Genomic DNA, 23,396 nt, shown 5'->3' with positions numbered 1-23,396 from the left:
AGGAAGATGGAATAGGAAGATTCCATGGTCAGTCTGAACATTAGTCTTACTGTGCTAGAAGTAATTCCTGACTCTTAACTGAAGAAATTTCATTCTTTTGCAGTGACATAAATGTAGTCTGCTCAGCTGGTTTAGTTTCCATTTATATTTTGTAGCACCCCAGAGCTACTTTTTGTCTTTTTAAAGAAGCCAGCAGAAGCCAGCCAGAAGAAATCCTGATAACTTTAGCATGGGAAGGTTTTGAGAGCAATCTCTTCTCCCCGCCTTTTAACCTCTTTCCCCTTTGAATGGTATATGTTTCAATGGATGTATTTTTCAGAGTACCTTCCTCTGCATTTTATTTCATCTTATTTAATGGACTTCCTATTAATTAAGAGGGAGAATGAACTAGGAAATAAGCACTGTGTGGAGTTAGAAGTAAGGTAGGGTTGTCCTAAAGGAAATGAAGCTGAAGTTAGAAAATGTGCCGGACCTTCCTTTTATTCTGCTGTCCTAGGCTTTCACTGAAGTTTGTGTTTGGGGACACCCATTTACTCCATGCTGAGTCCCAAAGGGATGTGGACAAGAGCATTTAGAAGGGGAGGATTTGGCACCTCTATGGTGACCCCCAAAGTAAAAATCCGAAAAAGTTTAAAACGTAAAGCGTTTTACAGTAGCACTGTTTTGAAACTGTTTCGGTCGTTCATCCTTGCACAGACATTTTACAATGCAGGGGTCCTGAATTCATCTCACCTGATTCCCCATCCTAGTTGACGTGAGGCTCGTTAGACTCTCATCTGACTCAGGGCCACCACGCCCCATGTTTCTTCTTTCTTTCCATTACTAGTCTGGTCTCAGTACATTGATGTGGATTCTTATATCATTTTAAAAATATCTTTTCTTCCAGCTCCCCTTGAGTTTCTGTTTTTATCCATTTACTTACAAATAGATTTAATTAGCTTAGAATACTATCCCCAGAATTTCTTAGTTCTTTCCTTCTGTTCTACAGAGAGAGACACAAACTTCATGCTGGTGACACTGAGACCAATGGGAACTTCGGAGGGGCATGCATTTTCTTGCCAGAAACTGTAAGGAACAGCCTTGAAGAGGAAAGTTGTAGGCACTCTTTAGTCACAACTTCAAGGGTTGAGGTTGCTGGGTAGCTGTCCGTGATGGTTGTGGGGTGTGTGCGTACACACACACACACACACACACACTCACATGCACTCACAAACACATACACATCACAGTGACAGATGACCTATTGAAATAATTTCAGAGCTGTTCTGTGGTTGCTACGACAACCAATGCTCTCTTGGCTTTCATCTGGCCATGTGACAGGGACTTTGACGTCAGCCGGAGGCAGAGTCTGTGGCTGAGTCCACACAGTCAAAGGCCTGTGAGAATCTGGTGGATGCTGGCCGCCGCTGCTGCTCTTAACGCTGCTGCCGCTGCTGCTTCTGCGTCCCAGGGGCTGCAGAGCATGGACTGTTAAATCTTGCACTTCTTCTGTGTGAGGTAATTAGTTTGCTTTATATACAGTAGTTAGATGTGTTTGTAGATCATTGTGGTTTGGCCCTCTCTCTTACCTCTTACAAGTTTGTCTTCATGAACAATTACTGTTGTACCAGGAGAAAAATGTGAAGCAGCTTCTAGTTGTTAATTTCGGGTGGAATCTCTGGCATTTGGTTAAATTTGGATTAGTGTTCTGTGAAGTAGGTTAAAATATTAGCCGCCTTTCTTGTTCAACACTTGCTAACATGACATTATTTAGAGATACAGGTTTTGCGGCTTGAGCCAAATATTCCCCGTTGAATTCCAGGAATCCTCCCTTCAGTATTGTTTTCGGTTTAAAGACTCCAGCATAGCCTTGCAACATGTTGCTAACTTTGCTTTTTTTATATTTGCTACCATATTCTGAATCAGCCTGGAGTAGTTTGGTATTTGGTTTCTGTCTTGTTTGTAGCATTCATAATTAGCAACAATAGGCACGGCGGGAAAGAACATTATACTTTGAAACAAAAGTTGGAGTTCTTCTAGTAAATAAAGTATTCTGAAAATACCAGGGAAAACTGTCAAGAGCTTCCTGTTTAGAGAAAAATAATCTGGAATATGCCAAGGAAGTTGGGGTGGAACCTCTGACATGTGCTCATGCAGTTGCTTTTTGGTTCTCAGAGCAAAGTGCACATTTTCAGTATCTTCCTGTGAAAATTCAGCTGTGAAGAGAATAGCATTGGATGGTCTTCATTCACTAAGGAGGCATGTAAGCTATTTTTATATTTAAAAATTGAAATAATTACCTAGAGAAGAAAACAATAGCCCTAAAACTAAATTATCATTGGTAGATCTACTTTAATTCAAAGACAGATATAAATAGCCACTGAAAATCGCTCTAGATCTTGAATGAGTAATTTGATAACTGTGATTAATAAAGCTTTTAATCTCTATTCCTATAACAATATATACTACAAATGGAGGGTGTTGCATTGTTGTAGTTCCTTTCTTTCCCAAGTTTAGTAATTTTGAATTTTCCATCATTGCACACAAGTTGGATGGTTTTCGTAGCTTGTAATTCAACAAAAACCTCTGGTACTGAAGTTGATCGAGCCTAGATTTATAAGCAGGTATCTAAATCTTACAAATTTAACTGGAAAAAAAGGCAAATTTTAGAGCAGCACATGTAATATACCTACTGTTTTGATGAATAGAAAAATAATGGTTTATGTAAATGAAGAATACACATTTTATAGTATGTGAGTTACATATCAGTTTTACAGTATGTGAGTTGTATATCAAGATAGCAAGAATCTATTATTCTTTTCTATATTCTTTATTAGTTTCTGAATTCTGATCACCTTTATTTTACTTAGAGATGAACATTTTGAACAGTATTTAGCTTCAATAATAAGTGAATAATTATGAGTGCATAAATAATTTCTCAGTAGCTTTCAATGAGTGAATATTCATTTAACTTGCTGGCATTTGATATGTCTGTTTTTGGCCAGAGTCTCCATGGAGGATTTTCCAAAAACTCTTAATGTGCTTACACTCGAGGCACATCTACTGAGGCGTTATCTCATTGTTTAATTTACCTCATAATTATAATAACTCAGAGGCCCTATTCCTAACACTCCTAGAAATATGTTAATTGATTTGCAGTGTTTCAAGTGAGCATGAATAGGACCCATAGCCAGTAGCACTGTCATTTAAAAGCAGTCTTTGATGGGATGCTTTGATGTTTGCTTCTTTTACTCAAAATAAGGAATTTTCGTTATAGTTTTTCCAGGTAGTGAAGATTTTCTTGATGCTCTCTCTGTGTTTTAAAGTTATAAAATGATTGTATTCAGTGCCCTAATAAAACAGACTGGATTTCAGCAATACGAAATAAGTGAATATTTTAGTGTTGATCGGCAAAATGGCAATGATAAAGTTTATCATTAGAAGAAAACAACCTATGCTATGATGGCAGAAATAGTTTAGAATCTACAGGTCTTTTCTTATGGAAAATTAGGGGAAAAAATGACTCTTATCAGAATCATCTATTTACAGCAATGAGACTGTGTTGATTTCAAGGTCAAGTTTGCTTCAACTTCAAAAGATACTAGCAAGGAATGATTTACTCTAGAAACCTGGATGTTGCATTATTAAATGCTTTATGTACAGTTTCAAGGGATTTTAATCTTTTGGGTGCCATGGACCTCTTTGGCAGGCTGGTGAAGCTTATAGGTTCTCCTTAGAATGATGATTTTAAATGCATGATAAAGTATGCAGGATGACAAAGGGAATTACTTTTATTGAAATACATTAACCAAATTTTTAAAATTGTGTGTGTTGTCAATAATTCACTATTAAATAAAACAAATTAGCAGCAGTTATAATTACTACCATAGTTATAATAACTACCATAATTTTGAAGTAGTGAACATAAAAGGTATTTCGAGATGGCTACAGTGACTGTAATGTGATGTGAGAATATCTGTGATTTCTCTTGGCAACAAAACCGCAGGTACGGTGGTTTATGCTCTACATTTTAATCTAAATTTTACTTTGAGGTTAGTGAAACTAAAGATAGAATATTTTTCCCATCCAAGTTCCTGGATCCCATGAATTCTCTCCACCCCTGAGTTAAATGATATGTAAGCTTGTGATGCTAAAAGGTCTTGGAACTGCACTGGACAAAATCCACACCTCCATTTCCACATTCAGCTCTACCACATCTGATTTTATTCTCTGACGGTGTGAATTTCACAGTATTCTCTAATTTCTGTGTGAAAGGGGTGGTATCCACATTGCTACCAAATTGTAAATTTCTTTTGTTTTCCTCCTTAATCCATAAGCAGGCTTGTGTACTTGGACTGAGCTCATACCTAGTTAGATAGGGGTTAAGAGGAAAAACTTATAGTGTTAACGCAAGTTAAAACCGTGGACCATAGAAGTAAGACTATAGCTATTTACAAAGGGACCTTTATCCAGTCAAAGAAAATAAGCAAGTAGTACTTTCATGAAGAATGCAGGATGTTATATGAGATCGTAGCTGAAGAAATATTCTAGAAGTTACTTTGTGTGCTCACAACAATTGAAATGAGCATTAAAGAATTTATGTCACTTTTCAGTTTGATGTAAAGCACATACATGCATAAATTGATCACTTGTAATGTAAATTTCAGTTACTCTGGATAGAGCCTGCTGGTTCACCTGTCAGAGGTCCCTGGAACAGGAGACATTGATTCAAAATGAAATGAGGAATGGAGACACTTCCCAAGTAATCGGAACGCAAAATCTTATTTGACTTATTGGATATTCAAGAACAACACAGGAAATATTAATATTATTGTTTAGGGTGACTTATATAAGAATTGTCTCCTTTCCCATGTCACTCTTAACTTGCAGAAGATATTGCCTAATTTTCCTCTGCAGCTAACTAGGTGACTTTGCAGTTAGTTGGCTGATGTCGTGTATCGCTGCCTTTCCAGCTCTGCGCTTAGTCCTTACATCCTTTTATTACATCAGCACCATCACCCCAGCATAAGAAAATTGGAGCTATGACATTATGCACAAGCTGGTGTTTAAACTCTATCCAAATCCCTAACATTTGAAATGGAAGCTTAGCATTTTTTCTTCATGTGTTCTCGGGGAATTACAAAAGAGGATCTTCCCAAACATTTCTTATTCTTTGGACTAGAAAAGGACACCTTCTTCGGGGGCTTTGAGTGTCTGTGGCACCTTGATAAAGAAACTTGGAAAAAGTCAAAAATCTCAGAATCCAGTTGGAAAGGAATGTGCCATTATTTTTCATGAAATCAAGTGTTATTTTAATGGTACCCTGTGATGGAAATCAACTAGAAATAGCATTCCAAAACGCAGTATTTTTTATTGTTTCCAGAAGTGATGCCGTAAAAGTTAGTGCTCATTAAGACTTCGATACAAAAATTATATGATAAATATTTAAATCCAACGGAGGCATCTACTCCAAACCAAAAACAGTCTGCTCTTTTTATTTCTGCCGTGAACTTTAGGGGATTTTTGGACATATTTCTGTAAATGCCTTTAATTAGAGACATAGCATCCCTTTAAAACTTAGTTTACATTAATGTAAAACATAGTATACTTACATCACATGAAAGTTCTATATTTGATTTTCAAGAAAGAAATCTCTAGTCTGAAAGATAGTCTAGCTGCTGCCTGTCCTAAAAGGAGGATTGTCCATATTTTCTGATTTCTGAATTGCAATGAGTGCAGGAAAACCAAAGACTGCAAACTGCTTTCATGCCAAGATGAATTCTCTTATGGATGATTCTAGAATTGCTTTACTTTTATGAATTTAAACCCTATCCATGAGATAGAAGAGTGTTGTATTCTTTGGCTGACTGCTCTGCTGACTCCCACAGACTTACGGATGATTCATACAACTAAAACCACGACCAATTTTGTGACGACCATATTTACAACATCCTTGGAGATAAATTTAAAACTAGCATCCCACAACAGTTATCCGATCCTGCGCCTTCCCACGTTTTGCCATGGGTCAAGTGAAGCATTGGGTTGCATCACTCAATCAGCAAGCATTTTATCAAGGGGCTACTGCGTCCACAGTATCGTAGTAGGCATTTGGGGCTCCCCCGTCATGTGGTCTTTGAGGGATATGCCACTGGCTTAAAGAGCCCAAGTTACTTTATAGACTTCTGACTTCTGTTTGCTTGAGCTTTTATTCAAACATTCAGTCTTTCATGCATTCAATAAGTTTTGAGCACCTACTGTGTGCCAGACATTAGACTAGACACTAGGGATGCTATGGTGAACAAGACAGACAAGGTCTCTGCCATCATGGAACTTACAGTCTAACTATATAGGGGACCTTCCCAGAGACCTAAGTGTAACAGCAACCAAGGTTTCTCCCTCACAGCTGTGCTGGTCAGCATAGTCAAAAAGAGAACCTTCTCTATAAGGGAAAAAAATCAAAACAAAAGAGACAAGCAGACAACCTGGGAACCATTAGGTTTTACACCAGAGTCAAACCTTAGAAGAGGCATTCCTCAGCTGGTGAACAGTCAGCCTAATTCGTGAGCAGTCTGTTCATATCAGTGTCAAGGATTCCAGATCAGTACACCCAGCCCTATTTCCAAAGGCTGCTTGTCCTCGCCTGTTCAGAAGATACAAGAGACTGGTAGGGACTGACCTAGAGAATAATTTTCTTTTATGCGTATACCCTGCCTTATGCAAACAACAAGAGCCATTTCATCTTATGAAAGGAATCCTTAAGTTAGTTGTGCTCAAGCATATCAATCCCATCTTCCCTGTACTCACCCAGTCAAGACAGGTTCACTGCTCTAATAAAGAACCCCAAGTGCCAACGGCATAATACAGTACTGTTCCTTATTCACTCAGCCACAGGTCAGATTTGGGAGACAGGCTCTGCTCCATGCAGTAATCCAGGGATTCAGGCTCCTTCCATCTAGTTAAACTGATCTGGGGACAAATCCCATCTCTGCCACTTGCAGGTGTCACTTTGGGCAAGTTACCAAAGTCACAGTTTTCTTACCTGGATAATATTAGTACCTACCTTATAGATGTTTAAGTCAGTTTACTTGGCATGGTAGCTGACAGGTATTAGGTACTCAATAATGTGAACTGTTATCATTCATTTTCTACCCCTTGTCGTGCTGTCACCACCGCTGTCCCCCCAGGAGCCAGGAAGTACCACTGCCAAAGTTGGAGGACGTGTATCCCTGGTGTCATGAGAACAGCTGACACTTAGAGAGCTAGATAGCCTTCTAAGCTTTCTTCAGAATAACTATTGTTTTTTCTTCACAACATCCCAATTTCATAAATGAGGAAACTAAGGGACAGAGAGCTTGAGCACATTGCCCAGCATCACACAAGTGTATAACGGGGCTCTGGGGATTTGGCTCTAGAGTCACTATGCTGTATTACCTTTTAAGCTGGAATATTTTTTCTAGAAGTAATGTCATATGTTGTGGCAGATTGTACACTATTGTGGGACGCTATCTGTAAATTTCTCTCCAGAAATGGCCTTGTAATTCTATCTGCTCCCCCTTGCTCTTCTGGAATATTGCTACCCTCCCTCAAGAGGTGGAGTCTGTTGCCTTCCCCTTGAACCCACATGAGCTTTGTGATGGGTCCAACTGATAGAGCACAGTGAGAACAACGCTAGATGACTTCCAAGGCTGGATTTGAAAAAGAATTCAATTTTTTTTTTCTCTCGGCTATTCTTTGTTTCTCTTACACATGACATTTGCCCTTGGAAACCAGCCACCATGAGGAAGCCCAGACCATGTAGAGGCGCCATATGTAGGTTTCAGCCGACACCTCCAGCTGAGATCTCAGCCAGACAACCAGCATCAACTGCCAGAAATGTGAGTGGGCAAAGCCTTCCGAGGATCCCAGGCCCCAGCCCCAGGGCCCCCTTCCCCTTCCTGACACCACGCGAACCAGAGGTGGACTGCCCCTGCCGAGCCATGCCCTAAACTGCAGGTTCATGTGCAAAATAAAAATTGGGGTGGTTTTAAGTCCATAAATTTTAGAATTATTTCATAGGCAACCAGAGTAACTGGAATGTATGGGGTAATTAGAAATTACTAAAATACCTGGGTAAAGGACTAAACTGTAAGTACAGGTAGATTAAATAGGTTTTGGGGATTTGGCATAAGTATCTAACCTAATTAAAATAATTTCTGGAGGAAAATATATTTCAGTTACCAGTTAAATTACAGATGGGCTTTGGGTACACATCCTGTTCATAAATTTGGAAGAGAGTCCCTACATAGTAATGCTATAGATGGTTCTAGGAGAAGATTTGGGCTACACTGTGATGGACTATGCATTAGTGAAATCTCCCTCGTTGCCTCCTCTTGGCTGGGACCCTCTCAACAGGAGAGTCCTGTGTAGACAGCAGTACTTGTGCCACTTTCCCTTGGTCACTGTTTAGTCTCTGTATCTGCTTTTGTCTCTCTCACACCTACACTGTCTAATCTGCTGCCTAGTTTTCTATTGTTGGATCCTGCTGTCTCCTTGACACTCTCTTTTGGCCCATTTCCAATGCTTCCTAACCTATTTTTCTGCTCTAATGATTTATAGTAAAGCTAGGGAATTTCTCTTGGGCAGGTAAGATTTAGCCCATTCAGCAAAGTCTTTTTTTTCTTTTAGTAAAGCTGCCAAAATGGCAGCTGTCCCACTGGCTTGCAGCTCCATGTGTTGGTCAAACCTAGTATTTGAAATACTCAGAAATGTAGTCCTTAGGTCCTGACTCAAAGAAGCATCTCTGTCTCTTCTGCTGCAGAGAAATCAATACCCCTGACTTTCTTCTTGCTTAAACGTCACCCCATCCTGAGGGTCTTCCCACCTTCCCTTTAGAAGGCTAATCAGTTTGTTCACTTTTGATGTATTCATTCAACATGTATTAATTCCATATAGTGGGCCCTGTTGTTGAGCACCTATGAAAAGATTTCCTTTGTGTCCAAGGACTAGTAAGGTTCCTCCAGTTGTCTCTCATTTGCTCACCACTAACGCCAGGAAGATGTGGTCCAGTCACCTAGACCTTTCAATGACCAACACATGTCCCACCTCACCCAAGATGTCCCAGCTAAGTAGGATACTACGAGGGTAACATAGGACCAGCCAGTCTTTGAAAGGGTTACAGTCTAGTTGGGGAGGCCGGACAGCATATGCAGCTGAGGTCCAGAGCTTCGTCTTCCGTGTTGGGTACAACTTCTTATAGTGCCTAGTGTAGCACTGGACACATAGTAACCACTTACTAAATCTCTGGTAGGTGATTAATGAATACATTAACTATAGAAAGGTGTATGGCATTGAGATGACTTCAGAGGGGAAGTGAGCTTTGAGTTGGGCTTCAAAGGATATAGAATATTTGGCATGAATAGGAGTGAAAGGATTGCCCACGAATAAGAAACATCATAAGTACATTCCTAGTAATAGAAATAGACACTCACCCATCTGAGATCAAGAAAATGCCTGGGAAAAAGCACAATGTACAACATGTAAGGTGGGTCTGTGGAGGACCTAGAATTTATCAATTTAAAACAAACTGGGGACTTCCCTGGTGGCGCAGTGGTTAAGAATCCACCTGCCACTTCCTGGTCCAGGAAGATCCTACATGCCACAGAGCAGCTAAGCCCGTGCACCACAACTGCTGAGCCTGTACTCTAGAGCCTGAGAGCCACAACTACTGAGCCTGCGTGCCGCCACTACCGAAGCCCTCGAACCTAGAGCCCGTGCTTTGCAATGAGAAGCCCGCGCACCTCAAGGAAGAGTAGCCCCTGCTCGCCACAACTAGAGAAAGCCCATGCGCAGTGACGAAGACCCAATGCAGCAATTAATTAATTAAAGTCCCTGTTAAAAGTCCCCAAATAATTGGAAATTTCTTAGGTTTACACTGAGCAAAGTTTACACAAAGTTCCACGATGTAGAGATTTCAGACATACATGTGTTCAAGCCACCTACTTAAACCATATTCAATACAATTTTTATATAATCACTTAGCTTGCCACCTTGCTTGTCAAAGAGAAAGCCATGGAACCTGAGATTTTCTGGTCCCAGTAATATTCTCGAATAGTCCTATATTAGTCTTCTAAGAAACTTAAGTATAGAATCAATATATGTTTATGATAGAACATTCAGAAAATACAGAAGAATATAAAGAAAATAAACCTGACTTTTAATATTCTACTGCCTAAAATAGCCACTATTAATATTTTAAAATTAAAAAGCATTATATTTCAGTTTACTTTATATTTCATCTTACTTCATTTCAACAGAAGAAAAAGAACCCTGAAATGAACTCAAGCATTTGAACTTCAGATAACTGTTTCTTTAAAGCAGGAATTAACGATTTTTAACTAAATTAAATTGCCAATTAAAAATTGAAATTCAGGGCTTCCCTGGTGGCGCAGTGGTTGAGAATCTGCCTGCCAATGAAGGGGACACGGGTTCGAGTCCTGGTCTGGGAAGATCCCACATGCCGCGGAGCAACTAGGCCCTTGAGCCACAACTACTGAGACTGCGCGTCTGGAGCATGTGCTCCGCAACAAGAGAGGCCGCGATGGTGAGAGGCCTGCGCATAGCGATGAAGAGTGGCCCCTACTTGCCGCAACTAGAGAAAGCCCTTGCACAGAAACGAAGACCCAACGCAGCCAAAAATAAATAAATAAAAAATAAAAATAAAGGAATTCCCTTAAAAAAACAAAAAAATTGAAATTCAATCGAACAGTAAGAGATTGAGGAATCAATGTTTCTTAAAAACTAATTGTTTCTCAATGGGTATAGGTTTATATTTTCAGTTAGTAAAGCTTAGTTTACAATCTCATAAAGATCAGAAAAGATCAGAGATAATCAAAAATACCTTGGGGGAAATAAAAAGTTTTTAACCAGAGATCACCTTTAGGAATGGTCTCCTGGGGAAAACGTAGATAAAAAAGTTAATATGTAAGGAATATAGTTCCTTACATATTAAAGTCAAAACCACTTTCAAAAGCAAAACTAAATCATACAATAGGGAAGCAGTTACTTTACCCAGTGGCCTAGAACTCACAGAGAATTTAGAGGAATTCACTATATTTATTGACCCTCTCCCTTGACCATAGAGGTTTAACTTTAATTACTTCAGACACCAGTGGCTTTTTTTAAATGACATTTTATTTATTTGTTAACATCTTTATTGGAGTATAATTGCTTTACAATGGTGTGTTAGTAGCTGCTGTATAACAAAGTAAATAAGCTATATGCGTACTTATATCCCCATATCCCCTCCCTCTTGCGTTTCCCTCCCACCATCCCTACCCCACCCCTCTAGGTGGTCATAAAGCACTGAGCTGATCTCCCTGTGCTATGCAGCTGCTTCCCACTAGCTATCTGTTTTACATTTGGTAGTGTACATATGTCCATGCCACTCTCTCACTTCGTCCCAGCTTACCCTTCCCCCTCCCCGGGTCCGCCCAACCATTCCCTACATCTGCGTCTTTATTCCTGTCCTGCACCAGGTTCATTAGAACCTTTTTTTTTTTTTAGATTCCATGTACATGTGTTACCATATGGTATTTGTTTTTCTCTTTCTGACTTACTTCACTCTGTATGACAGACTCTAGGTCCATCCACCTCACTACAAATAACTCAATTTTGTTTCTTTTTATGGCCAAGTAATATTCCATTGTATATATGTGCCACATATTCTTTATCATTCATCTTTGATGGACACTTAGGTTGCTTCCATGTCCTGGCTATTGTAAATAGTGCTGCAGTGAACATTGTGGTACATGCCTCTTTTTGAATTATGGTTTTCTCAGGATATATGCCCAGTAGTGGGATGGCTGGGTCATATGATGGTTCAATTTTTAGTTTTTTAAAGAACCTCCATACTGTTCTTCATAGTGGCTGTATCAGTTTACATTCCCACCAACAGTGCAAGAGGGTTCACTTTTCTCCACACCCTCTCCAGAATTCATTGTTTGTAGATTTTTTGATGATGGCCATTCTGACCGGTGTGAGGTGATATCTCATTGTAGCTTTCATTTGCATTTCTCTAATGATTAGTGATGTTGAGCAAACTTTCATGTGTTTGCTGGCAATCTGTATATCTCCTTTGGAGAAATGTCTATTTAGGTCTTCTGCTCATTTTTGGATTGGGTTGTTTGATTTTTTGATATTGAGCTGCATGAGCTGCTTGTAAATTTTGGAGATTAATCCTTTGTCAGTTGCTTCATTTGCAAATATTTTCTCTCATCCTGAGGGTTGTCCTTTCGTCTTGTTTATGGTTTCCTTTGCTGTGCAAAAGCTTTTAAGTTTCATTAGGTCCCATTTGTTTATTTTTATTTCCATTTCTCTAGGAGGTGGGTCAAAAAGGATCTTGCTGTGATTTATGTTATAGAGTGTTCTGCCTATGTTTTCCTCTAAGAGTTTTATAGTGTCTGGCCTTACATTTAGGTCTTTAATCCATTTTGAGTTTATTTTTGGATATAGTGTTAGGAAGTGTTCTAATTTCATCTTTTACATGTAGCTGTCCAGTTTTCCCAGCACCACTTATTGAAGAGGCTGTCTTTTCTCCATTGTATATTCTTGCCTCCTTTATCAAAGATAAGGTGACCATATGTGCGTGGGTTTACCTCTGGGCTTTCTATCCTGTTCCATTGATCTATATTTCTGTTTTTGTGCCAGTACCATACTGTCTTGATTACTGTAGCTTTGTAATATGTTCTGAAGTCTGAGAGCCTGATTCCTCCAGCTCCGTTTTTCTTTCTCAAGATTGCTTTGGCTATTTGGGGTCTTCTGTGTTTCCCTACAAATTGTGAAATTTTTTGTTCTAATTCTGTGAAAAATGCCATTGGTAGCTTGACAGGGATTGCACTGACTCTGCAGATTGCTTTGGGTAGTAGAGTCATTTTCACAATGTTGATTCTTCCAACCCAAGAGCATGGTATATCTCTCCATCTGAGTGTATCGTCTTTAATTTCTCTCATCAGTGTCTTATAGTTTTCTGCATACAGGTCTTCTGTCTTCTTAGGTAGGTTTCTTTCTAGTTATTTTATTTTTTTTGTTGCAATAGTAAATGGGAGTGTTTCCTTAATTTCTCTTTCAGATTTTTTGTCATTAGTGTATAGGAATGCAAGAGATTTCTGTGCATTAATTCTGTATCCTGCTACTTTACCAAATTCATTGATTAGCTCTAGTAGATTCCTGGTAGCATCTTTAGGATTCTCTATGTATAGTATCATGTCATCTGCAAACAGTGACAGCTTTACTTCTTCTTTTCCGATTTGGATTCCTTTTATTTCCTTTTCTTCTCTGATTGATGTGGCTAAAACTTCCAAAACTCTGTTGAATAAGAGTGGTGGGAGTGGGCAACCTTGTCTTGTTCCTGATCTTAGTGGAAATGCTTTCAGTTTTTCACCATTGAGAATGATGTTGGCTGTGGGTTTGTCATATATGGCCTTCATTCTGTTGAGGTAAGTTCCCTCTATGCCTACGTTCTAGAGAGTGTTTATCATAAATGGGTGTTGAATTTTGTCAAAAACCTTTTCTGCATCTGTTGAGATTATCATATGGTTTTTATCCTTCAGTTTGTTAATACAGTGTATCACATTGATTGATTTGCATATATTGAAGAATCCTTGCATTCCTAGGATAAACCCCACTTGATCATGGTGTATGATTCTTTTAATGTGCTGCTGGATTCTGTTTGCTAGTGTTTTGTTGAGGATTTTTGCATGTGTGTTCATCAGTGATATTGGCCTGTATTTTCTTTTTTTGTGACATCTTTGTCTGGTTTTGGTATCATGGTGATGGTGGCCTTGTGGAATGAATTTGGGAGTGTTCCTCTCTCTGCTATATTTTGAAAGAGTTTGAGAAAGATAGGTGTTAGCTTTTCTCTAATTGTTTGATAGAATTTGCCTGTGAATCCATCTGGTCCTGGGTTTTTCTTTGTTGGGAAATTTTTAATCACAGTCTCGATTTCAGTGCTTGTGATTGGTCTGTTTATATTTTCTATTTCTTCCTGGTTCAGTCTCGGAAGGCTGTGCTTTTCTATGAATTTGTCCATTTCTTCCAGGTTGTCCATTTTATTGGCATATAGTTGCTTGTAGTAGTCTCTCATGATCCTTTGTATTTCCACAGTGTCAGTTGTTACTTCTCCTTTTTCATTTCTAATTCTGTTGATTTGAGTCTTCTCCCTTTTTTTCCTAATGAGACTGGCTAATGGTTTATCAATTTTGTTTATCTTCTCAAAAGAACCAGCTTTTAGTTTTATTGATCTTTGCTATTGTTTTCTTCATTTCTTTTTCATTGACTTCTGATTTGATCTTTATGATTTCTTTCCTTTTGCTAACTTTGGGGGTTTTTTTGGTTGGTGGTGTTCTTCTTTCTCTAATTGCTTTAGGTGTAAGGTTAGGTTGTTTATTTGAGATTTTTCTTGTTTCTTGAGGTAGGACTGTATTGCTATCAACTTCCCTCTTAGAACTGCTTTTGCTGCATCCCATAGGTTTTGGGTCATTGTGTTTTCATTGTCATTTGTTTAGATATTTTTTGTTTTCCTCTTTTTCTTCCGTGATCTCTTGTTTATTTAGTAGTAAATTGTTTAGCCTCCATGTGTTTGTATTTTTTAGTTTTTTTTCTGTGATTGATATCTAGTCTCAGCGTTGTAGTCAGAAAAGATACTTGATATGATTTCAATTTTCTCAAATTTACCAAGGCTTGATTTGTGACCCAAGTTATGATCTATCCTGGAGAATGTTCCATGTGCACTTGAGAAGAAAGTGTATTCTGTTTTTTTGGGTTGGTATGTCCTATAAATATCAATTAAGTCCATCTTGTTTATGTATCATTTAAAGCTTGTGTTTCATTATTTATTTTCATTTTGGATGACCTGTGCATTGGTGAAAGTGGGGTGTTGAAGTCCCCTACTATGATTGTGTTACTGTCGATTTCCCCTTTTATGGCTGTTAGCATTTGCCTTATGTATTGAGGTGCGCCTTTGTTGGGTGCAAAAATATTTACAATTACCAGTGGTTTTTATATTCCATTAATTGTTTAAATACAAACTGAATTTTAGCTTGCTTCATATTTAGACCATGATTGCCTTTTATGTATATTTATCTTTCTAGAGTGTCTAATTATCTTTTTCTTCTCTGGTTGACCTGGAGAAACTTGAGTCTTTAGTACATATGTGGCATGTCATGGTTTACTTCTTGATTCTTTTTGTTTTGTTTTGTTTTTCTCCCCGATTCTTAGGTATCCAGTTTAATCATCATAATCTTTTGCTCTGTTGAAGATGTTTTTCACCAAGCATTCTGTCCCACTATTGTAATTTGGAGTAAATATAAGCTGTTCCACTAGGATTTCTTTCCATCTGAACTGGATTATTTCCATTGTTTCCAGGTCTTCCTATTTCTTGGATTCATTTTCAATTTTGCTAGAGTATATTTTTTAATTATTTTTTCAAAATGGCAGAAGAAGGGCTAAGTCCTTGTAGATCTTCATTTTGCCTTCATAGTTGAAAAACAGAGGTAGGATAGGTAAACTTGGAAGCTTAGTCTGCCATCTTAAAGTGAGATTGTACTACCATTCCGAGTGGCATGAGGCCGTGGCACATGTCTTACTCACCACAAGGCCATTTCTCTTTCTTTCATGGCCCTGCACAGCACTCCCAATGCTGTTTGACCATATGATCAACATGGATCATTTTTACAAAGAGAGCAGAGAGTGAGAGGATGGATCACATGAGCCAATTCCATCACCAGACCCATAATATCTGCCTCCAACAGGTACTGCCTCATCCTGCCGGACACCAGTCAGGCCCCACCTCCTCTAGGAAGCCTTGCTAACTTCCCCAGTACTCCTGCATAATACAAACCCCAATTATAACACCAACCCCACAGCTCAATTTCCTACTTGTCTCTTCCACTAAACTCTAAGCTCCCTGAAGGTGAATGAGGTGCCTTATTTCAGGTCTGCGTCCTTGCTGCACTCCGTAGGGGCTGGCATGCGTTAAATGCCCAATACAGATCGATTAACCAAGCAACTGAATGCATAAACAAGGGAATGAACAAGCTTGATGTTGACCTTAGAAACGGGTTTGTTGACCTTCCTTGTTGAAAATGAGGCCACTGACCTGCTCATTAGTCAGGAGAAGCTCTGGAAGGTTGTTTCAGGCAGAAAGAGCAGTATGGGGAAAGGCTCGAAGACAAACTGGGGCATGGCTTTTTGGGGGGAATGATGGAGGTTGTTCCCAGAGGGCTGTAGATTTTTCGTTCATCCAAGTTCAATCTCTAATCTTTGCTGTGTCCTTTTGTTCTGAGTGGCAGTCTGATTAGAGGGTTCTTCAACTTTGCCAGTTCAGTGAATGTAGGTTTAATGTTTTGTTTTACCAGAAATGCTGGTGCCTCAATTCCATAGGTGTCAATAAAGGCTCCTTCATGGTACTTTACAGTCATGACTTAAAACCTATATCAATGTTCTTTGCACGTTTATATTACAGGATCTGCTTACATTTGTATTAAGTATCATGAATTGCGTTGAGCCCTCACTTCACAGGAACAACATGAAACCCCAGATGGCTTAGAATGGAGCCTTTCCATCATCGTTGGGCTCCTGAAGCCTGCTGGAAATTGGTGAAGTGCAGAGCTGAAGTTACAGATCTCTGCCGTTCATGTGATTTTCTGGCAGAACTTCCTCACTCAAATGCCTCTGGTTCCAGTTGCCACTGGAAGTCCTCCCCAGAGGTCTGAGGGCCTCACCTCCTATGTCTGGTTACTTAATTAAAAACTACTAGTTGTCAGAAGCAAGTAGGCTCTTGATTCCTGGTTAGTTAACACGAAGCTTTCAATTTTGAGATGTGTTATTCTACCCACATAGCAGGAGCTCTGTACATATCTGTCAGCTGGGTGAAAGAATGAATGAAACATTCAAGAAAGATGGGGTTTGCCTTTTCTGAAACTAGAGTTAAGGAGCACATTTGCTGGAAATTGTCCCTGGTAAGTGAAGGGAGCTGTTTGCCACTTACTCTTTCCATTTCAGCCATTTTCTGTTCCATCATGTACTGCACACATGATCCATCTCTTGTCTTTGGGGATAATTCATTCCAGGATTTAGAATGTCACCAAAGACATCTCAGCAGGGTCCTTTAATTTGTCCATAACACAGGATTGTCTGGCGGATGTGCTGTTCCCCGTGGCAGAGACCCTGACTCAAAGGGCACATGCATCACACACCAGCTTCTCAGCATCGATCTGGGTTTGTTTTTAAGAGTAAAGCTGTGTGGCCCCTCAGCAGTCCGGTGTTAGATGTGAGCTGTATAAACCAGGGTGTTCCCAGTTGTCTGACTCAGGAGCTGCCTTGGCAACCATCAGTAAAACGCCAGGCCATGCTAATAGGAAAACAGGTCTGGGAACGCTAACGGTGTAAAATGACTGGCAAAAAGGGACACAATTTTTGGCAGCCCTTGGGTAATCAGGGCCGGAGACATCAGGAGAGAGATGACTGCATGAAGATCACACAGGAAGAGCAGCTCAGGTCTTCTCATTATTCAAAATTCCAGAGCTGGATCTGAGCTGCTGCGTCAGTGGAGAGGAACACCAGCCCAAGCTGACCCCCAGGGGCTCTTGGCTGGAATCTTCCCAGGAGCCTGAGGGGAGAGGTTCAAGGGCTTAAACACAGTCCCCCCAGCCACTGGGGTGAGAATCACAGCCCTGTGGTTGAGATGCAGATTCCTGAGTCTGAATTCAAAACTTTGGTACAGAATCTGGAGGGCTGGGACTTGGGGTCTTCCTCCTTACAGAACTTCCTAGGTGATTCTTAACTTCCACCAGCTAAACCTTGAGAGCCACCTGAACTTACTCATCCTCTCACTCTCCAAGGATCTCTTGCTGTGGACAGGCTGCCCGACACCAGGAATTTCAGCCAAGCATGTGGCTGGTCAGTACATGACTTGAGGAGGCAAGTTCTGTGCCCTTGCATTTAACAAGTGATTCTAGAACATGGGCACTGCTTTAGGCCTTGAAGGCAATTCTTCCTTTCAGGGGTTATTAAGTTGTGAATCATAATCTGCACCCTCAACCCAACAGGACCACCTAGTATCACTGAAAACTCCTTTGATGGCTGTATGCCACTGGTCACAGAGATCTGATGCAAATAGGAAGTCATCAGCCCAGTGATGACTACCACAGCTAGAAAACAACTCCAAATTCCCTATTTGTGAGGAGCAACCTAAGGGTGGGGCTCATTCACAAAGTTCACAACAGGCCTTACAGATCCCTTAAGTAAGGTTGTCAAATTTAGCAAATGAAAATACAAGACACCCAGTTAAATTTGAACTTTCCAACATGGAGTAGTTTTCTTCAGTGTAAGTATATCCCATGAAGTATTGGGGACATACTTATGCTAAAACATTATTGGTTGTTTATATGAAATTCAGATTTAACTAAGCATCCTATATTTTATCTGGCAGTCCTACCCCTAAGCTTATTTAGGGACACTTCCTAAAAGATCGAGGCTGTCAAATTTGGGTATCTGGTCGCCATAAATTGATGAGAGTAGAGGGGCAGGGGGCTTGCCCTATTATCGTCACCTTCCTTAGCAAGCCTAGCACAGCACTCAGCTTATAATAGACACATGGCGTGAGGGGCGGGGTGTCAGTGTTAAATGGTTCTTATTCAAAGGAGACTAACCTTGGTGCTGGCCACTTAGGAGTGGTAGGAGGGGAGAGCCTGCCTAGCAGAACTGATGCGCTATGGTAGACCTCCTCACATCCCCAGCATTGAGTGCCTCCCCCCTGACTCACTGACCAAGCTCTCCATCAGTTATGAAATGAGCTGGTGATTGGAAAGGGCTGAACATTGTATGTCTAAATATGTCTTTTTTCTCTTAGAGCTCTTTATAGCTTCATGGGAATAAACCTCACTTCAAATATCGTGAGTTACTGTAAAGGTTTTGTAAATTAAAGCACACTTCCCCACTGGATAACATGGTCATTTCGGAGTTACATTTCCATTTTGAATTGATTTTTTTCTCCCAAGGGTAATAAGTTAATGAACTATGCACAAGGGAGGTTCCTGTTTCAAGAAAGCTTTCTAAAGCGGAACAACTTGGTTATAGCTTTCATTGTAGATCCCCCTTCTTTAAGTTGAGGCACACCTGTTTCCAGGAAACAGTTTGTCAGCACGACAGTATTGGCATTGTGGGAGTGTGCCAAAGAAGCTTCAGGATATTATGTTCTTTTCTTTTGATTTATTTTCAAATTGCTCTCCAGAGGAAAGATATTAATGGGAGGAGAGAGTAGCCCTCTGTAGGTAATCAGGGGGTCCATGCTGCCTGCTTCATTGCAGTCCATTCTGGCTCTTTATTTACAGTTATTGGGCTATCTTGACAATATTTAAGAGGTAAATCACTCAAATTCCCTTGCTTGTCGTAGAAGCATTTTAACTTTGCCTAAGTAGGACCTTATGGCCATCTGAGTTAGTCATTTCTCATCACCCACCTTCGAGGCAAGTTAGCATTAACCCCTCATTGCTGGCTAAGAAAACCAAACTCCAAAGAAGTTGTTTCTGGCCCAAGAGCACGTGGTGATCAGAGTCAGACCCGTGATTCTTAAACCTCTTCCCTCCTCTGAGTATGCACACTTGCCATCTTTCACCAGCTTCAGTGGGATGTACAAAGACCAAAATTTAGACACAGTGTTTCTATTTACATGGCTAACTCTATCTTTAAAAAAGGAGTATTCAGCTCTAGTCTCATACAAAACCACCGAGAGAGAGAGAGAGAGAGAGAGAGAAGCTTGTATGGTGCTCCTGTGCAGGGAGGATTGAGAATGCTGGTCCAGGCAAAGTGAGCAGGGGTTCGTGGGATGCTAAGTTCCAAACCCGACTCAACAGTCTCCCCACATAGGTGTCCACCATCCTACCATTACAGTATACATTTAGCCTGGGTTAAAGCATGTTGTTACCAGAAAGGAAACATTAGCGCAGGGTTAACTTTAATAGAAATACATCACTCTGACAGAGGGACAGGGAGAAGAGAGCAAACCCAGGGTATGGAGTGCTGACCAGACTGGTGAGGGAGGGGTGGCACTGGGAACCCTGGGCTGTCCCAAGACCCCAACCCCATAGGAGTGCCATGCTCCTGGGCAGTGGTTGTGGAAGGTGAATAGGTAGACTTTGATAAGAGGTGGGGAATCAAGGTAGGCTTATTGGCTCGGAGCAGCATGTACTCTGAGGTCAGACTGCCTGGGTTCAAATCCTGGCTCCCTTAAGCTCTGTGACCTTGGGCAAATTACGGACCTCTCAAAGGATCAGTTTCCTAATTTGGAAAACAGAGATAAAAATTGTAATTACCTCATCATTTGTTGGGGCAACGAAATGAGATAATATGTGATGCAATCATCAGTGGCCCCTGGCCTTTCCAGCATCACTGGATCACTGTTAAGTTCTCTTAGTTAAAATGGGGATGAACCATAACCCTCTCCTTCAAGGTAGCTAATTCTCACAAGGAAATATAAGATTAGATTTAAGGTGGTGACTTAACATGTTGACTCAGAAGCAAGAGTGGACAAAACCTTACAAGGGAGCCCCTTGGCCTCAGAGCTGTGGGGTCAGGCTGTAGCCTTGGACTAAAGAATGAGAACAGGTACCAGGAAGCCAAACGGGGTTGTCACAAGACGTGGCTCCAAGAGCACAGAGAGCTACCAAGTCAGAGGCTATGGGGCCAAGTCCCAAGAAAATCCATGACCCAGAAACCAAGGGAGGTACCCAAGGCTGAAGGAAGTGGTCTCAGGAATAGCCTTCTAGAGTTCACTGTTGGGAACCAGCAGGGCCTTGGTCTCTGCCTGATTTAAGACTTGCTTAAGCCTGGAAGGTCCCAGATGTGAATATCTTCGCAGGCCATTCTGACAAGCGTGTGTACTGCTGGGAAAATATGGTTTCTAAATCAGAGCCCCCGACTCTGCTCTAAGACTGTGGACTTGTTAGCATTTCTCACAACAGGACCCACAAAAGGATGATTCTATGGGATGTCCCATGGGAAACAGACTTCCTGGGTAGATGAAAGTTAGCATGTTTCTTAATTGGAGAACTTTTCAGTATTTTTAATTTGCTTGTAAATTTCCAAGAGGAAAAGATGGTAAGATGGGTTTCCCAAACTAATTTGATCATGGAACCCTTTCTTCTTGGGAAGAATTTCCAACTCCTCTGGCTCTTTTGCCTTCTTAACTCCTGGAGCTTCTGCCTTAAAGCCCCTTCCTCACTTCTCAGGGGTGTGTAGAACCCTCTGTGGGATGTGGCCTCATTACCAGGTCCCTACTACTCAGGTAGGGGCATAAGATGAGGCTGTAAACTGGACAAGGGCAGGGCCCATGCCTGTCTTGTTCTTCTCTCTGGCACATAGTTGAGTCTCAAATACTGCCTATTTGTGGAATGACTATTCATTGAGTGAATGCATGAAATCTAGTTATGCCAAACTTCAGTTGCTGCCACAGGTAGCACCTTGGGTGTTCAGAATTAAATACTCAACTGACGCACTCTTGTTGGAGGGAAGTGATTTCTGAGGTGATTTTGTATAGGACTAAGGATCAGGAGATGTGAGTGATTGTCTTAACTTGGTGTCTTTCTTTTTCACCTATCCAAAATGACCTCATAATAATCCTGCCCATCTTACTTCAAAACAGTCATGGAAATATAATAGTTTGCAAAAATTAAACTCTCCACACATATAAAATATGTTCTTAATGACTTCCTTAGGAATTAGTCCCAGCTATTAATGGTCTAGTAGGCCCTTCAGTATCTAGTCTGATCCTTCCTGAAAGGCATATGCTGGTTCCCAACAGTGAACTTCCTGGCATATGACAGTAAAGGCTGCCCCCAAGTAGGTTTTGTAACCACAGGCTCTGCAAGTTTAAAGGGAGAAGAGAGATGGAGCAAGAATGGGATATTTTCTTCGACTCTTTTATAGTGGGTGGTGTTTATTTTAAGCAGTTTCCCAAATAAGTAAAGTGTTTCTTCTGTGCTACTGCACCCCGAAAATGATGCATTTTTGTGAACGTTTTCACCTGCCCCGCCCCACCTCTACCCTGAACTTGTTCATCTGGAGGTGCCATGAGCTTGTTATTACTTGTGCATCTCATCCATCTGCACCTACCCTACAGCGCTTCATTTTTATTTTTATATTTTGGAGAGTGTGCATAGAAGGAAAAGCAAGCTACTTTGATGGAGAGGCATTGGGACTTAGATCAGATCCACAGCTGCCGTGACTAGGAAAGAGAGCTCATTTGTCCAGACTCTGCATTGTAAGTTATGTTTGATTTGGGGAGTTAAATTTAAACCTCATTACTACACATAATGTATGAAAACATAGTGACCTTATTTGCTTAACCCTGAGTCATCAAACAGTCTATAAAGAGTTTATCTATTTCTTAAGCGTTTATGTGAACAGTCTTCAACCAGCATAAGGATTAAACCACATTTAGATTTAAACAAATCACTGTGTTGAAAAATGAAATTTTTTGAAATCAGGACTTTGGGAAATCTGAACTCTGGCCCTGTCTGCCCTGTGCCCTGGGAGAGAAAAAGAGACTTGGAAGTTCGTGCCATTTGCCAAGTGGTTCAAGAGGCCCCACTGTCCCAGATGACAGCTGGCACACACAGACATGCCACTTGCTCTAACTTTATTTTTTCCTGGTAAGGAAATAGCAACTATATTTGCCAGCCTCCTTCTTCTTTGCAGGAAGGCAGCAAGGCGTTTGCATAGTGATTCTGGTATTTTTAGTCATTTCTTCAGTGTCAATTGCTACTATCAGAGAGTAAGAAGGAGCCTGTTTACAAGGAGACCATAGAAAATCCAGGAAAAAATAATAATTACGGTAATTTTGGCTAACGAGTATAACGTCAGCTCTAGATGAAATTTCTTTAAGGGAGTTAGTCTAGTACGCCGGGCACATTCAGCTGTTTGGAGCACTCGATTGGAGAAATGAATAATATAGGAGAACCAATAAATGTTGCTTTGGCTATTCCAAAGCAGTTTAGTATCTGCACAGAAACAGTGATGATTGTGATGTCCTGTTGGAGAGCATAGGGCTACACAGCAGGTTTCCAAAACCCAAAACTTTCTCTCTGAAATGTATGACCACAAAGGATGCATTTCTGAGATCTGCTGTCTCCTGGCTTGTTCAAATAACGATGATGTTAGGAACCTTCCAGGGCTACAGGACTCCTCTCCACACTCAGTGACAAGGACAACAGAAGCCTCATCAATCAGCCAATGACCTTCCTTCCCGTTATTTGGATTCTATTCCTGGGCTGCTGGCTCTTCATCAGTGCTTATCTGCTCTCCCTTCAGCTCAGATGGCCAGTGTTACCCAGAGTCCTGCAAATGGCTCAGCCATTAGGTTATTAGGTTAATTAGGTTATCTG

At 40.6% G+C, this 23,396-nt stretch overlaps 1 protein-coding gene across 9 annotated transcripts in view; it reads left to right on the top strand.

Moving 5' to 3' along the window:
* The window catches only part of NCALD (neurocalcin delta), a 431,469-nt gene that overhangs the window by 348,485 nt on the left and 59,588 nt on the right, over positions 1-23,396 (top strand). The window contains exons 1-2 of one of the 9 annotated variants that reach the window (XM_060287232.1): positions 1,357-1,497; positions 2,155-2,238. The exons of 6 other annotated variants lie outside the window; for them this stretch is intronic. The gene's annotated coding sequence lies outside the window, so the exon portion shown is untranslated. Of the gene's footprint in view, positions 1-1,338; positions 1,498-2,154; positions 2,243-23,396 lie in introns of those variants that run through there. 2 more of the 9 variants (XM_060287231.1, XM_030863030.2) reach the window with 2 other exon arrangements.

This window comes from Globicephala melas, chromosome 17, assembly GCF_963455315.2.
Source record: "Globicephala melas chromosome 17, mGloMel1.2, whole genome shotgun sequence".
Taxonomy (NCBI): domain Eukaryota; kingdom Metazoa; phylum Chordata; class Mammalia; order Artiodactyla; family Delphinidae; genus Globicephala; species Globicephala melas.
The sequence above is the reverse complement of the archived record's forward strand: the minus strand, read 5'-3'. Positions and strand labels throughout refer to the sequence as shown.